Source organism: Rana temporaria, chromosome 1 (assembly GCF_905171775.1).
Source record: "Rana temporaria chromosome 1, aRanTem1.1, whole genome shotgun sequence".
NCBI lineage: Eukaryota > Metazoa > Chordata > Amphibia > Anura > Ranidae > Rana > Rana temporaria.
The window spans coordinates 651,500,992-651,514,834 of NC_053489.1; the positions used below are offsets into that span (position 1 = coordinate 651,500,992).

The window sequence follows — 13,843 nt, forward strand, 5'->3', positions numbered from 1 at the left end:
AACGAGCGAATATGTGAGTAGCGCCCGCATATGAAAACGGTGTTCAAACCGCACAAGTAAGGTATCGCCGCGATCGTTAGAGCGAGAGCAAACATTCTAGCCCTAGACCTACTCTGTAACTCAAAAGATGCAACCTATAGAATTTTTTAAACGTCGCCTATGGAGATTTTTAAAGGTAAAAGTTTGACGCCATTCCACGAGCGGGCGCAATTTTGAAGCGTGACATGTTGGGTATCATTTTACTTGGGGTAACATTATCATTCACAATATAAAAAAAATTGGACTAACTTTACTGTTGTCTTATTTTTTAATTCAAAAAAGTGAATTTTTTCCAGAAAAAGTGGGCTTGTAAGACCGCTGCGCCAATACGGTGTGACAAAAAGTATTGCAATGACCGCCATTTTATTCTCTAGGATGTTAGAAAATATATATAATGTTTGGGGGTTCTAAGTAATTTTCTAGCAAAAAAAAAAACAGTTTTAATCTTGTAAACACCAAGTCTGAAAAACAGGCAAGGTCCTTAAAGCGGAGTTCCACCTAAAAATGGAACTTCCGCTTAATCCACTCCTTCCCCCCTTACATGCCACATTTGGCATGTAATTTTTTTGGGGGGGAGTGGGGGGGTCAGAAGGAGTGGGACTTCCTGTCCCACTTCCTCCTTCTGCCGAGGGGCTGGTAAGGCGATTAGCTTAATCGCCTTATTGCAGCCCCTCCCTGTAGGCGAGCGATTGTCCAATCGGACGTCGCTGCGCCACTCGCGCATGCGCAGTGACGCTCGCGCATGCGCAGTGGGTGCCCGGCCATGAAGCCGAAAGCTGTCACTGCCGGTTGCCCACACTAGGAATGAAGCCCCCCCGGCCGGGGCTAATTACCATGATTGTAATATGCTGTGACTGTCCCCTTTGTCCCCATGCTTGTTGTAAGCCTTGAATGATCCTTTTTTGGCCTACATGCATATTTCCCTTCACTAACCTCTCCAGCATGCTATCCTAGGCCCAAACACAAATAGCCTAGTCTGTTTACAACTTTTTTTTTGTCTGCTCCATTGTAGTTCTGCTCCCCCCCTTAAAATGTGTCCCAATGTATCTTTTCTTATTCCATTTTGGCAGAGTGCTAGATGGTTTATTTTTCTGGGCCCAAACTCAGCTAGAAACCCCCCCTTAAAATGTTTAATGGGGAGTCTGATAATTGGGCCTATGTTAGTTTTGGCATGAAATTCTCACTCCACTAATACATTTTATACTGATGTTGGACAAGGGTGTCTTTTGTATTGTTATTGCAATGTTTATGTGCCAAAGTACTAGTTTTTATTTTTGTTTGACTCCACAGTTTCCTTCCACGCCACAGGAATGGCAGACTGTGGCTTCCCAATTGGCCCAGCGGTAGGACTTCTCTAACTGCGGAGGGGCAATAGATTGAAAACACGTCCGCATAGTGCCGCCTCCCCGTTCGGGGTCATACTATTTCAACTACAAAGGTTTTCATAGTATTATGTTGATGGTGTCGGCACAGTATGAGTTTTTGTATGTGGACGTGGGGAAGAACGGCTGGATGTCCGACGGTGGAGTCTTTGCGCAGATGGAGTTTGCCCACCGTCTCCAGACTGGTGGCCTGGCCCTGCCACGGGATGAAGAAAATGAGGGCAGTGTGTTTTTTGTCGCGGATGAAGCTTTCGGGCTTGGACCACACCTCATGAAGCCGTTTCCCCAGAGGACTCTCACCCTGGAGAGGAGGGTTTTTAATTTTCGGCTGGCCAGAGCCCGGAGGGTTGTCGAGAATGCCTTCGGGATAATGGCCAGATGATTCCGCCTGTTCCAGACAGCCATACACATGGCGGACTATAAACTGAACACTTTTCCTGCTGCATTGCATCACCTCTGCGTCGGCAAATTCAAAGGGACGTACAGGTACGCCCATTTGCCTGTACAAGCCATTCTGCCAACGTATATGTGTGTATGCGGCGGTCGGCAAGTGGTTACGGTGAAAAAACACGAGGGTTTACAACCTCTTTAATGATTAGCGATGGCTCTAGCAATGACAAAGTACTTTTTAGTACCTGAGTCCAGGAAATCGCCTACCTTGTGCAATTAGGTCAACACAATAGGCAGGATTCAGACACAGCCTTGTTTTGAAGGACTGGATTGAAGGTAGGAATGTCATGATCCTAACCTAGTTAGGTGAAGGATTCCTGAAGGCACAGAAATTAGACCATTGTTCTGATGTAGAAACCATTTAATAATCAGGCCGAGCTCTCACAATGTGTTTCCATCTAATTCTCAGATACAATTTTGTTCTAAAATTTTGCCAACAATACATTACTAGCAAAGGTCATATTAATGTGAAAGACTCTGTGATATATTCTGCCTATTATTTAGACCTACATATAGAATGTCCTTCATACCCAAGTGGAGAGTGTTACATAGGCACACAGGAACAATAGACAACACAAAATCATGTATTATAGTTAAATCTTTGTTTAATGAAAAAGAACAAAGGAGGTCAAGGTACAGTTTCATCACTGCGTGCAAAAATACAATGTGAGGAGTACATGACTGAGCAGGTTCTCTGAATTTTAGCGGAAGCAGCAATGTCTAAAGTGTAGAGTTATAGAAGTTTGTGAAGGTCCGGTGATCCGGTAATCTCAACACTTGTATTTAGGGTGACCACGTGTCCCAGGTTGCCCGGGAAAGTCACACATTTTGCAGGTCTGTCCCAGGCACCTTCATTTCAGGACAATACAGTGTCCCAGAATGAAACTGACACAGCTACCCCCCCAGGCCAATCTGATGCCCCCAAAAAAGCCTGCCACATCACTGCTTTACTCACTGACAGTACTTGTCCTGGCCGGGAATGCCTGGAGGAGCACAATCCCCGCCCCCTGCTTGTGATTGGGGAAATCATAAATCCCGCCTCTTGCGTCCAATCACTGTGCTGTGATTCGTTACAGCACAATCTGATTTTTGGGAAGGCGGGTGTCCCTGAATGGTAATTTGGAAATGTGGTGACCCTACTTGTATTCCAAGGTAGTTTTATAAACATTGTATTAAAAAACAATAGTAGAGTGTGTGGGCAGAGACCAGTATCAATGTCTACATAGAGTATGGCACCAACATCCCTTCTAAATAGGAAAAGATATGTGGGAGGGATGGGACTTTAAGGCCCCGTACACACGGTCGGACAAAACCGATGAGAATGGTCCGACGGACCGTTTTCATCGGTTCACCGCTGAAGTGGCCTGGTGGTCTGATGTGTGTACACACCATCAGTTCAAAATCCGATCGGGTCAGAACGCGGTGATGTAAAACACACAACGTACTGAATAAAACGAAGTTCAATGCTTCCAAGCATGCGTCGACTTGATTCTGAGCATGCGCAGGTTTTGAACAAATGCTTTTCTGTACTAACCATCGGTTTGGACCGATCGGCAGTGGTCCATCGGTTCGGTTTTGAAGCATGTTTTAAAATTTTGGACCGAAGGAAAAAACAGACCGATGGGCTATACACACAGTCGGTTTGGACCGATGAAACTGAACCTCGGTCCATTCTCATCGGTTTTGTCCGACCGTGTGTACGTGGCCTAAGGGTGCTTTACAACAAAAGATTAAACCAACAGTATATTAAAAAATATATACAGATTTTATTAAATGAACATCAAAAAAACAGTACATACAATACAATCACAGCCATAGGTGTATGCAAAACAACCTATTGCAGACAATAATTTACTGTAATCACGTTCATGTTTTCTACATGTTTTGCTGTGTGGCTTCTTCAGGAAAGAACGTGACAATTCATTTGTTAGATATGAAGATCTATAATGAGTCAACTCCTTAACTGAGTATAGGAGCCTGGATAGAGTTAAAAAGATGGACAGGGAACGGGATCCAGTAATGCACTACCTCCGCATAACTACAGTGATGAAAATAAGTATTTGAACACCCTGCTATTTTGCAAGTTCTGTCGATGAGAAACACAGAGTTTGAGCTCCCTCCAAAGATTCTCTATTGGGTTTAGGTCTGGAGACTGGCTAGGCCACGCCAGAACCTTGATATGCTTCTTACAGAGCCACTCCTTGGTTATCCTGGCTGTGTGCTGTGTGCTTCGGGTCATTGTCATGTTGGAAGACCCAGCCTCGACCCATCTTCAAAGCTCTAACTGAGGGAAGGAGGTTGTTGCCCAAAATCTTGCAATACATGGCCCCGGTCATCCTCTCCTTAATACAGTGCAGTCGCCCTGTCCCATGTGCAGAAAAACACCCCCAAAGCATGATGCTACCACCCCCATGCTTCACAGTAGGGATGGTGTTCTTGGGATGGTACTCATCATTCTTCTTCCTCCAAACACGGTTAGTGGAATTATGACCAAAAAGTTCTATTTTGGTCTCATCTGACCACATGACTTTCTCCCATGACTCCTCTGGATCATCCAAATGGTCATTGGCAAACTTAAGACGGGCCTTGACATGTGCTGGTTTAAGCAGGGGAACCTTCCGTGCCATGCATGATTTCAAACCATGACGTCTTAGTGTATTACCAACAGTAACCTTAGAAACGGTGGTCCCAGCTCTTTTCAGGTCATTGACCAGCTCCTCCCGTGTAGTCCTGGGCTGATTTCTCACCTTTCTTAGGATCATTGAGACCCCACGAGGTGAGATTTTACATGGAGCCCCAGTCCGAGGGAGACTGACAGTCATGTTTAGCTTCTTCCATTTTCTAATGATTGCTCCAACAGTGGACTTTTTTTCACCAAGCTGCTTGGCAATTTCCCCGTAGCCCTTTCCAGCCTTGTGGAGGTGTACAATTTTGTCTCTAGTGTCTTTGGACAGCTCTTTGGTCTTGGCCATGTTAGTAGTTGGATTCTTCCTGATTGTATGGGGTGGACAGGTGTCTTTATGCAGCTAATGACCTCAAACAGGTGCATCTAATTTAGGATAATAAATGGAGTGGAGGTGGACATTTTAAAGGCAGACTAACAGGTATTTGAGGGTCAGAATTCTAGCTGATAGACAGGTGTTCAAATACTTATTTGCAGATGTATCATACAAATAAATAGTTAAAAAATCATAAATTGTGATTTCTGGGAAAAAAAAAATTTGATTATGTCTCTCACAGTGGACATTCACCTACGATGACAATTTCAGACCCCTCCATGATTTCCAAGTGGGAGAACTTGCAAAATAGCAGGGTGTTCAAATACTTATTTTCCTCACTGTATGTACGCCAAGAAATTGCCGCGTAACCCGTAGGGAGGGATAGAGAACAATGTGATTCTGATGAATTCCATAGGAGTTTACATAGAGAACATGTTCCATTTTATTTCGATGGAATTCCGTCAGGATTTCGATGTAAATTTAGTCAGACAAAGGTCTGATCGTGTGTACAGGGCATAAGGATACCTTTTAAACTTGGATCACATCACTGCTAAGCAGTGCCAACCTTGCCCAGGAACCATGCTAAACTTCTCAGAATCAATCCAATTTTAGTATATGTCTTTTCCAAGAAGGGCCTTTGAAATAGTCAATTTAACAAAACATATTAGATGGAGCCATAACTTTATTATAATTATACAGGATTTATATAGCGCCAGCAGTTTGCGCAGCTCTTTACAATGTTAGGGCAAACAGTACAGTTACAATACAATTCAATACAGGAGGAAACGGAGGGCCCTGCCTGTTAAAGCTTACCATCTACAATCTGGATTTCGTCCTCAACATTCCACAGAAACTGCTCTCCTAAAACTAACAAACAATCTACTAACGGCCAAAACCAAGGGACACTATTCTGTACGCCTACTCCTGGACCTCTCTGCTGCATTTGATACGGTTGACCACCCACTCCTCCTCAAAAAACTCCAGACCTTTGGTCTCCGTGACTGTACTCTTTGCTGGTTCGCTACCCACTTATCCAACTGCACATTTAGCGTTACTTACAATTCTACTTCCTCCTCTACTCTTCCATTCTCTGTTGGGGTCCCCGAAGGTTCTGTTTTTCAACTCGCCCCTTCATTCTCCTCACGTATCACTAATTTACTATCATATATATCAGTCTGGATGTCACACCACTTCCTCAAGCTCAATCTATCCAAAACGTAACTTATAATTTTTCCTCCCCCACGTGCCTCTTCCCCTGATCTCTCTGTCAAAATTGAAGGCACAACCATAAGCCCATCCCCACATGCCAAGGTCCTAGGAGTAGTCCTGGACTCCGAACTGTCCTTCAAGCCCGACGTCCAATCACTGTCCAAATCTTGCCGCCTCAGCCTCCGCAACATCTCCAAAATACGCCCCTTTCTAACCAATGACAATACAAAGCTCTTAATTCACTCCCTGGTCATCTCTCGCCTCGATTACTGCTACTCCCTCCTCATTGGCTTACCTCTGCATACACTATCCCCCCTTCAGTCCATCATGAATGCTGGTGCCAGACTCATCCACCTTACCAACCTCTCTGTCTCTGCTGCTCCTATCTGTCAATCCCTCCACTGGCTTCCGCTCACCCAACAAATTAAATTCAAAATACTAACGACTATCTACAAAGCCATCCACAACACTGCCCCCAGCTACATCACTGACCTAGTCTCTAAATACCAACCTACTCGTTCTCTTCGTTCTTCTCAAGACCTCCTGCTCTCTCATCACCTCCTCCCATGCTTGTCTCCAGGACTTTTCCAGAGCCTCTCCAAGCCTATGGAACTTTTTACCCCAATCTATCCGTCTATCTCCTTCTCTATTAGCTTTTAGAGGATCCCTGAAAACTCTCCTCTTCAGAGAAGCCTATCCTACCCACACCTAACAACTGTATTTTCATTTTGTCCATCTGATCACCCCCCACATCTACTACCCTTTGTTCTACTTGACCCTCCCTTATAGACTGTAAGCTCTAACTCCTGTATTGAATTGTATTGTAACTGTACTGTCTTCCCTGATGTTATAAAGCGCTGCGCAAAATGTTGGCGCTATATAAATCCTGTATAATAATAATAATAATAATAATAAAAGGGTGGGGTCAAGTGATACAAATGGTAATAACTGGAGGTGAGCTGATGGTGAAAATAAAAGTACAGTTGTTGGGGGGAGGCAGGATAGGTTTCTCTGAAGAGAAATGTTTTCAGCCCACAATACTTTTGATCTTATTGTTAAATACATTGAAAAGACTCTACTTGTAATTACTGGCAATAACCTTTTAAAGTCACGTTAGTGTTTACCAGGTAAATAAGCCACCATTTCCCATGAATACACCCTCAAGTGTAATTGCTATCAAATAACATACTTTATCACCCTTAAGTATGTAAACAATCTACCTTTTGAAATATTCAGTTAGATTAACAGGCTATTCCCCACATACCGAGGTGACCTTGCATAAAATGAACATAGCAAAGAGTCATCAGCCATCCTTTTGTTATGTAAAATATAGCAGGCTTGGACAAATTCTGGCCTGGTCAATATTGCAGTACTGTATGTGTGTGTATATATAGATATATCTATATATATAGATATATCTATATATATCTATATATAATATTCTACATAAACTGGCCAACTCTAGTAATTTGTGCATTTTAAGAGAGCAGTTTCTGTAGAGTGTTGAGGGCAAAATCCAGACTGAAGGGGATCAAGAAGGTTATTCCTAATGAGGTGATCACTCAGTTGGTTGTAGACCAGGCGTTCAAGCAGTTTGGGTTTGGAGCAAAAGGGGAGCAAGGAGATGGGTCGTAGAATGCTAAGATTGGTGGGGTCCAAGGAAGGCTTTTTAAAGTGGAGGTCCACACAAAAATGGAACCTCCGCTTTTCGGAACCCTCCCCCCTTCCGGTGTCACATTTGGCACCTTTCAGGGGGAAGGGGGGTGCAGATACCTGTATAATACAGTTGTTTGCACCCACTTCCGGGCATAGACCCCTGCAGAATCTTCGGGGGTTTACGTCACTTCTCGTCCCCCCCCGCTGTCTTCTGGGAAACACACAGGTTCCAGAAGATAGCGGGGACGGTTAGGAAGTGCTGCGCAACTCGCACATGTGCAGTAGGGAACCGGGAAGTGAAGCCGCAATGCTTCGTTTCCTGATTCCCTCACCGAGAGTGGCGGCGATTGCTCGGCTTCGGCAGCCGACATCGCGGGCACCCTGGACAGGTAGGTGTCTATTTATTAAAAGTAAGCAGCTGCAGTATTTGTAGCTGCTGGCTTTTAATATATATTTTTTTTAGGCAAACCTTCGCTTTAAGGTGTGGGTTAGAGAGTGTAGGATAGAGTCAGCTGGTGACCGCAGTATTTGAGAGGGAACTGGTGGTTAAGTGGGCATTAGAAATATGTTTAGCAACCTTGTCTATAGTAGAAGGGTTGAATAAGGGGAGGGTTGATTGTACCTGTGGACATGGGGTGTTAAGTAAAGGTGATATCTGTAGAGTGAAAATTTCATCACAAATTGAATCAATCTTTTTTTTGAAGTGATTGGCGATCTTTTGGGCAGTGAGTGAGTTAGTGGATGGAGGCAGTTGAGAACACATCCATCTGTTTTCCAGGGTTGTGGGGGTCGGGCATGATTCTGTGTGCAGTGAGGGACGAGCTTGTCCAGGGCGGAGGACAGGGATCTATTGTAGACAGGAGTGGCTAGACTGGGGCAGAACAGGGGTAAGATTTTGTCATAGAGGTGGTGAATAGAAATGGTAACCGCTCCATTAGGGGCGCAGTGAGCTTCCAATGATGAGAGAGACAGGGAAGGAGGAAAGTGAAGAACCTGGGATATGCATTTAGGGTATAGGAAGATTCAAACTCCACCACCTTTGCGTCCACTAGGTCTAGGATAGTGAGTCCAATGAAAGCCGCCATAGGAGAGGGAAGTGGGAGAAGCTGTGTTGGATTCATGAAGCCAGGTTTCAGTGACAGCAAGTAGATTAAAGGAGTTAGTGACAAAAGGGTCATGAACAGAGGTGAGTTTGTTGCAGACAGAGCTGTCATTCCAGAGGGCACAGGAGAAGGGGAGGCTAATTTTGGAAATAAGAGGAATGGAAACTAAATTGTGTAGATCGTGGCTGCTGCCAGAGGGTACAGGGTGGTAGGTGAATTGAGTACAGTTAACCACTTAAGCCCCGGACCAATATGCAGCCTAAAGACCCAAGGTGTTTTTACAGTTCGGGACTGCGTCGCTTTAACAGACAATTGCGCGGTCGTGCGACGTGGCTCCCAAACAAAATTGGCGTCCTTTTTTCCCCACAAATAGAGCTTTCTTTTGGTGGTATTTGATCACATCTGCGGTTTTTAGTTTTTGCGCTATAAACAAAAATAGAGCGACAATTTTGAAAAAAAAGCAATATTTTTTACTTTTTGCTGTAATAAATATCCCCCAAAAACATATATAAAAACATTTTTTTTCCTCAGTTTAGGCCGATACGTATTCTTCTACCTATTTTTAGTAAAAAAAATCGCAATAAGCGTTTATCGATTGGTTTGCGCAAAATTTATAGTGTTTACAAAATAGGGGATAGTTTTATTGCATTTTTATTATTTTTTTTTTTTTTACTACTAATGGCGGCGATCAGCAATTTTTTTCGTGACTGCGACATTATGGCGGACACTTCGGACAATTTTGACACATTTTTGGGACCATTGTCATTTTCACAGCAAAAAATGCATTTAAATTGCATTCTTTATTGTGAAAATGACAGTTGCAGTTTGGGAGTTAACCACAGGTGGCGCTGTAGGAGTTAGGGTGCACCTAGTATGTGTTTACAACTGTTTGGGGGTGTGGCTGTAGGAATGACGTCATCGATCGTGTCTTCCCTATAAAGGGAATGACGCGATCGATGCGCCGCCATAGTGAAGGACGGGGAAGCCGTGTTTACACACGGCTCTCCCCGTTCTTCAGCTCCGGGGAGCGATCGCGACGGAGCGGCTATAAACAAATAGCCGCGCCGTGGTCCCGGATCGCTCCCCGAGCGGACCCGACCTCCGCATGTAGCGGGGGGGGTCCCGATCGGACCCCCCACCCGCTAATAGGCGAGGACGTACGTGTACGCCCATGTGCCTGTACGTGCCATATTGTGGACGTACATGTACATGCGGGGGTCGGGAACTGGTTAAATAAAGGAAACTCAGGGTTTGGGGATATACAGTATCTTCAGAGGTTAGGAGAAGCAGAAGGGTGAGGGAGGTAATATGAGCGTGTGATTTATATGAGGGGACATGCCTGAGCATCCTGGAGATATTAGCATGTGGTATTAGAATTAGGAGGAAGTGATGAGTGCAGTGATAAGAAGAGGGCAGACGTGATTGTGATATATACAGACTGTGGGGTGGAGAAGAATGGTGAAGGAAAGAGAGTTTAAAGTGGAGGTTCACCCGGAAATAAAAAATTTTAACATTAGATTGATGCTCATTTTGTCTAGGGGAATCGGGTAGTTTTTTTAAATCGAAGCCGTACTTACAGTTCTAGAGATGCATCTTCTCCGCCGCTTCCGGGTATGGGCTGCGGGACTGGGCGTTCCCACTTGATTGACAGGCTTCCGACAGGCTTCCGACGGTCGCATCTATCGCATCACGATTTTCCGAAAGTAGCCGAACGTCGGTGCGCAGGCGCCGTATAGAGCCGCACCGACGTTCGGCTTCTTTCAGCTACTCGTGACGCGATAGATGCGACCGTCGGAAGCCTGTTGGAAGACTGTCAATCAAGTAGGAACGCCCAGTCCCGAACACCATACCCGGAAGCGGCGGAGAAGATGCATCTCTAAAACGGTAAGTACTGCTCGGATTTAAAAAAAACACCCGATTCCCCTAGACAAAATGAGCATCAATCTAAGGTTAAAAAAATTTAAGGAGAGAGGATACAATGCACGTAACCTGCAGTTTGGTGTTTTGTAAAGTAGCTTGCTGTAGATCTTCACTTTGTGCAATCGCCAAAGTGCAAGAGTGGAAGTTTCACTTAATTAAAGAACACCACTTTATTGGAAGAGCCCCAGCATGCATCCCCTTGGCATGTGTCCCCCATAAAGGTGCTCTTGTTTTATTCTGTGATGGGTGTGGATGGAATTTGCCTAGGAGTTAAAATCAGGCACACAACTATCACAGCAAACTTTCCACACCACAATCAAACTGCAAGAGGACCGAGAGGGCAGGGTTGTAAAGATAAAGATCAAGCCATAATTTAAGTAATTCCCTGTACACACGATCGGTTCGTCTGATGAAAAATCCATGCATGCTCAGAATCAAGTCGGCGCATGCTCAGAAGCATTGAACTTCATTTTTCTCTGCATGTCGTTGTGTTTTACGTCACCTAGTTGGACATGATCGGATTTTTAACTGATGGTGTGTAGGCAAGACTGATGAAAGTCAGCTTCATCGGATATCTGATGAAAAAATCCATCGGTCCGTTTTCATCGGATGAACCGATCGTGTGTGCACTGGCCACGTGCCAAATTTATTGGTTAAACATAAACCACACTGACTTGATTAACTTTTTAAGTCTATTTTGGGATTTTTAGCACAATAAAATTTTCAATGAATGTATGGACTCGATAAAACAAATGTCACAAATGTAACGATAAAACAAATGTCAATATATTTGTTGTCAAGTCACTAACAATCATATACCATATACCGATATATATATCTGATTTATCGAGATACACAACATTACAGTTATATCAATAACACATTTCTTTAGCAGTAATAAGTACCAGGGCCTAGGAATTTAGGAGAAATCGGATTCCCCATTTTTCATTCAGTGAGTATAGTCACCACTATCTCAGAATAATTTAGAATATGCACATGGGTAACAAGGTCCACTCCAATCAGTCCCTCCTCTTGAATTCTCTGCAACAGAATAAAAGGATTGGGTCTATACTACTAGTTATGCTTAAATGGAGATGACACCTTTTGAATGTGATTAAACGTCTAAAATCTATCAAACTAGGAAGGTCCAAATTGAGTTATGGCGCATACACACGATCATTTTTCAGCATGAAAGAAAACGTTGTTTTTCAGCATGTCCAAAAAACGATGTTTTTTCCAACTTCATCATTAAAAACGTCATTGCCCACACACCATCGTTTTAAAAAAATGATGAACAAAGCGTGGTGACGTACAACACGTACGACGGCACTATAAAGGGGAAGTTCTATTCGCCTTTGGGCTGCTTTAGCTGATTTTGTGTTAGTAAAAGACGATTTGTGCTTTTCTGTCTGTTACAGCGTGATGAATGTGCTTACTCCATTATGAATGTTAGTTTTACCAGAACGAGCGCTCCCGTCTCATAACTTGCTTCTGAGCATGCGCGGGTTTAAAACGTAGTTTTAGCCCACACACGATCATTTTTTACAACCCGAAAAAATTTTTTTTTTAAAATGACGTTAAAAAATTGCCAGCAGTGAGTCAGTGTTCCGCCTATCACAGACAAGGATGAGGAGAAGGCGGGGCTTTATTACACTGGACGGCCGCCGACTAGACGGCATCTCACAGCGCCGGGAGATCATGTACATGAGGCTGCAGATCGGCACAGCGAGGCAGGGAGACTCAAGTATTAGCCGAGGGGGGCTTTTTCAGCACAAAAAAATGTGCTGAAAAACTCGGCTTATACTCGAGTATATATGGTATTTACTCACATCAGATTTATGACATTTCTATTGATTACCCTAATATTTATTTAGGTGGTGATCGCACCTTTGCACCAGATGGCACTCTAAGACCAGGAATTCCTATTTTGGGTCTCTGAAAATAAATTTGGATTTACTCAGTGAATCAATTAACCTTATCTGGGACAATATATTCTTAACCATGAGTTACTTACAGATATATTCTCCTCATAATAGTATGGATGAGGTCCCTGCTGTGGATATTATTTGTGGTCTTATATCTTTAATGTTCTCTCATTTTAATCATGAAATATTTGCGAATGATGCATGACTGATCAAGATTTCAATGTTGAACTATTATTGACCCCCAAACGACATCATGGTAAGTAGGATATCATACATTTCCCTCTAATTTCTGAATCATTCATACCATTAAAACATAATTGTTTCCCATTTTTGAGTGTTGCAACAATACATATATTTGATAAAATGATTATTGCTCATGATTCAGTCCTTCATATGGTATAATGCACTGTATAGGAAAGTGTCTGAAAACTTTACAGTTTTTCCCAATTCCAACAGGGTCCAGGAGGTCTCTGTTCTGTCTTATTCTGGAATTAATAGTCAATCAGAATAATGGAATAAATTCAGTTCACTCTAATTTTACCCCTTTCCGGATTTTTCCATCTGCTGAGAAGTTAGAGATGTTTCTCTTTGCTAACGATTTGTGGGGCGCAAACTCAGGCCCGGATTCACGTAGAATCGCGTATCTTTGTGCGGGCGTAACGTATCCTATTTACGTTACGCCTCCGCAACTTTGACAGGCAAGTGCCGTATTCTCAAACCAAAGTTGTGGCGGCGTAGCGTAAATAGGCCGGCTAAAGCCCGCCTAATTCAAATGTGGTAGATGTGGGCGTGTGTTAAGTTAATTTAATGCGCCGTCCGTGAAAGTATCCCATTGTGCATGCTCCAAATTAACCCGCAAGAAGCCAATGCTTTCAACGTGAACGTAAATGACGCCCAGCCCTATTCACGAACGACTTACGCAAACAACGTAAAATTTTTAAAATCATATAGCAGGGGTAACTTTACGCCGGGAAAAGCATAACGTAAACGGTGTATCTGTACTGCGTCAGCCGGGCGTACGTTAGTGAATTTGTGTATCTAGCTGATTTACATATTTCTAGGCGTAAATCAGCGTACACACCCCTAGCGGCCAGCGTAAATATGCAGTTAAGATACGACAGCGTAAGAGACTTACGCCGGTCGGATCTAATACAAATCTA

General features: G+C 43.5%; 1 non-coding gene across 1 annotated transcript; it reads right to left on the bottom strand.

Annotated features, from left to right (window-relative positions):
• Nucleotides 1–5,398: 5,398 nt before the first annotated feature.
• LOC120925377 lies at nt 5,399–5,505 on the bottom strand. Its single transcript, XR_005746654.1, has one exon. It is a non-coding gene; the product is annotated as a U6 spliceosomal RNA (small nuclear RNA).
• Nucleotides 5,506–13,843: the final 8,338 nt, after the last annotated feature.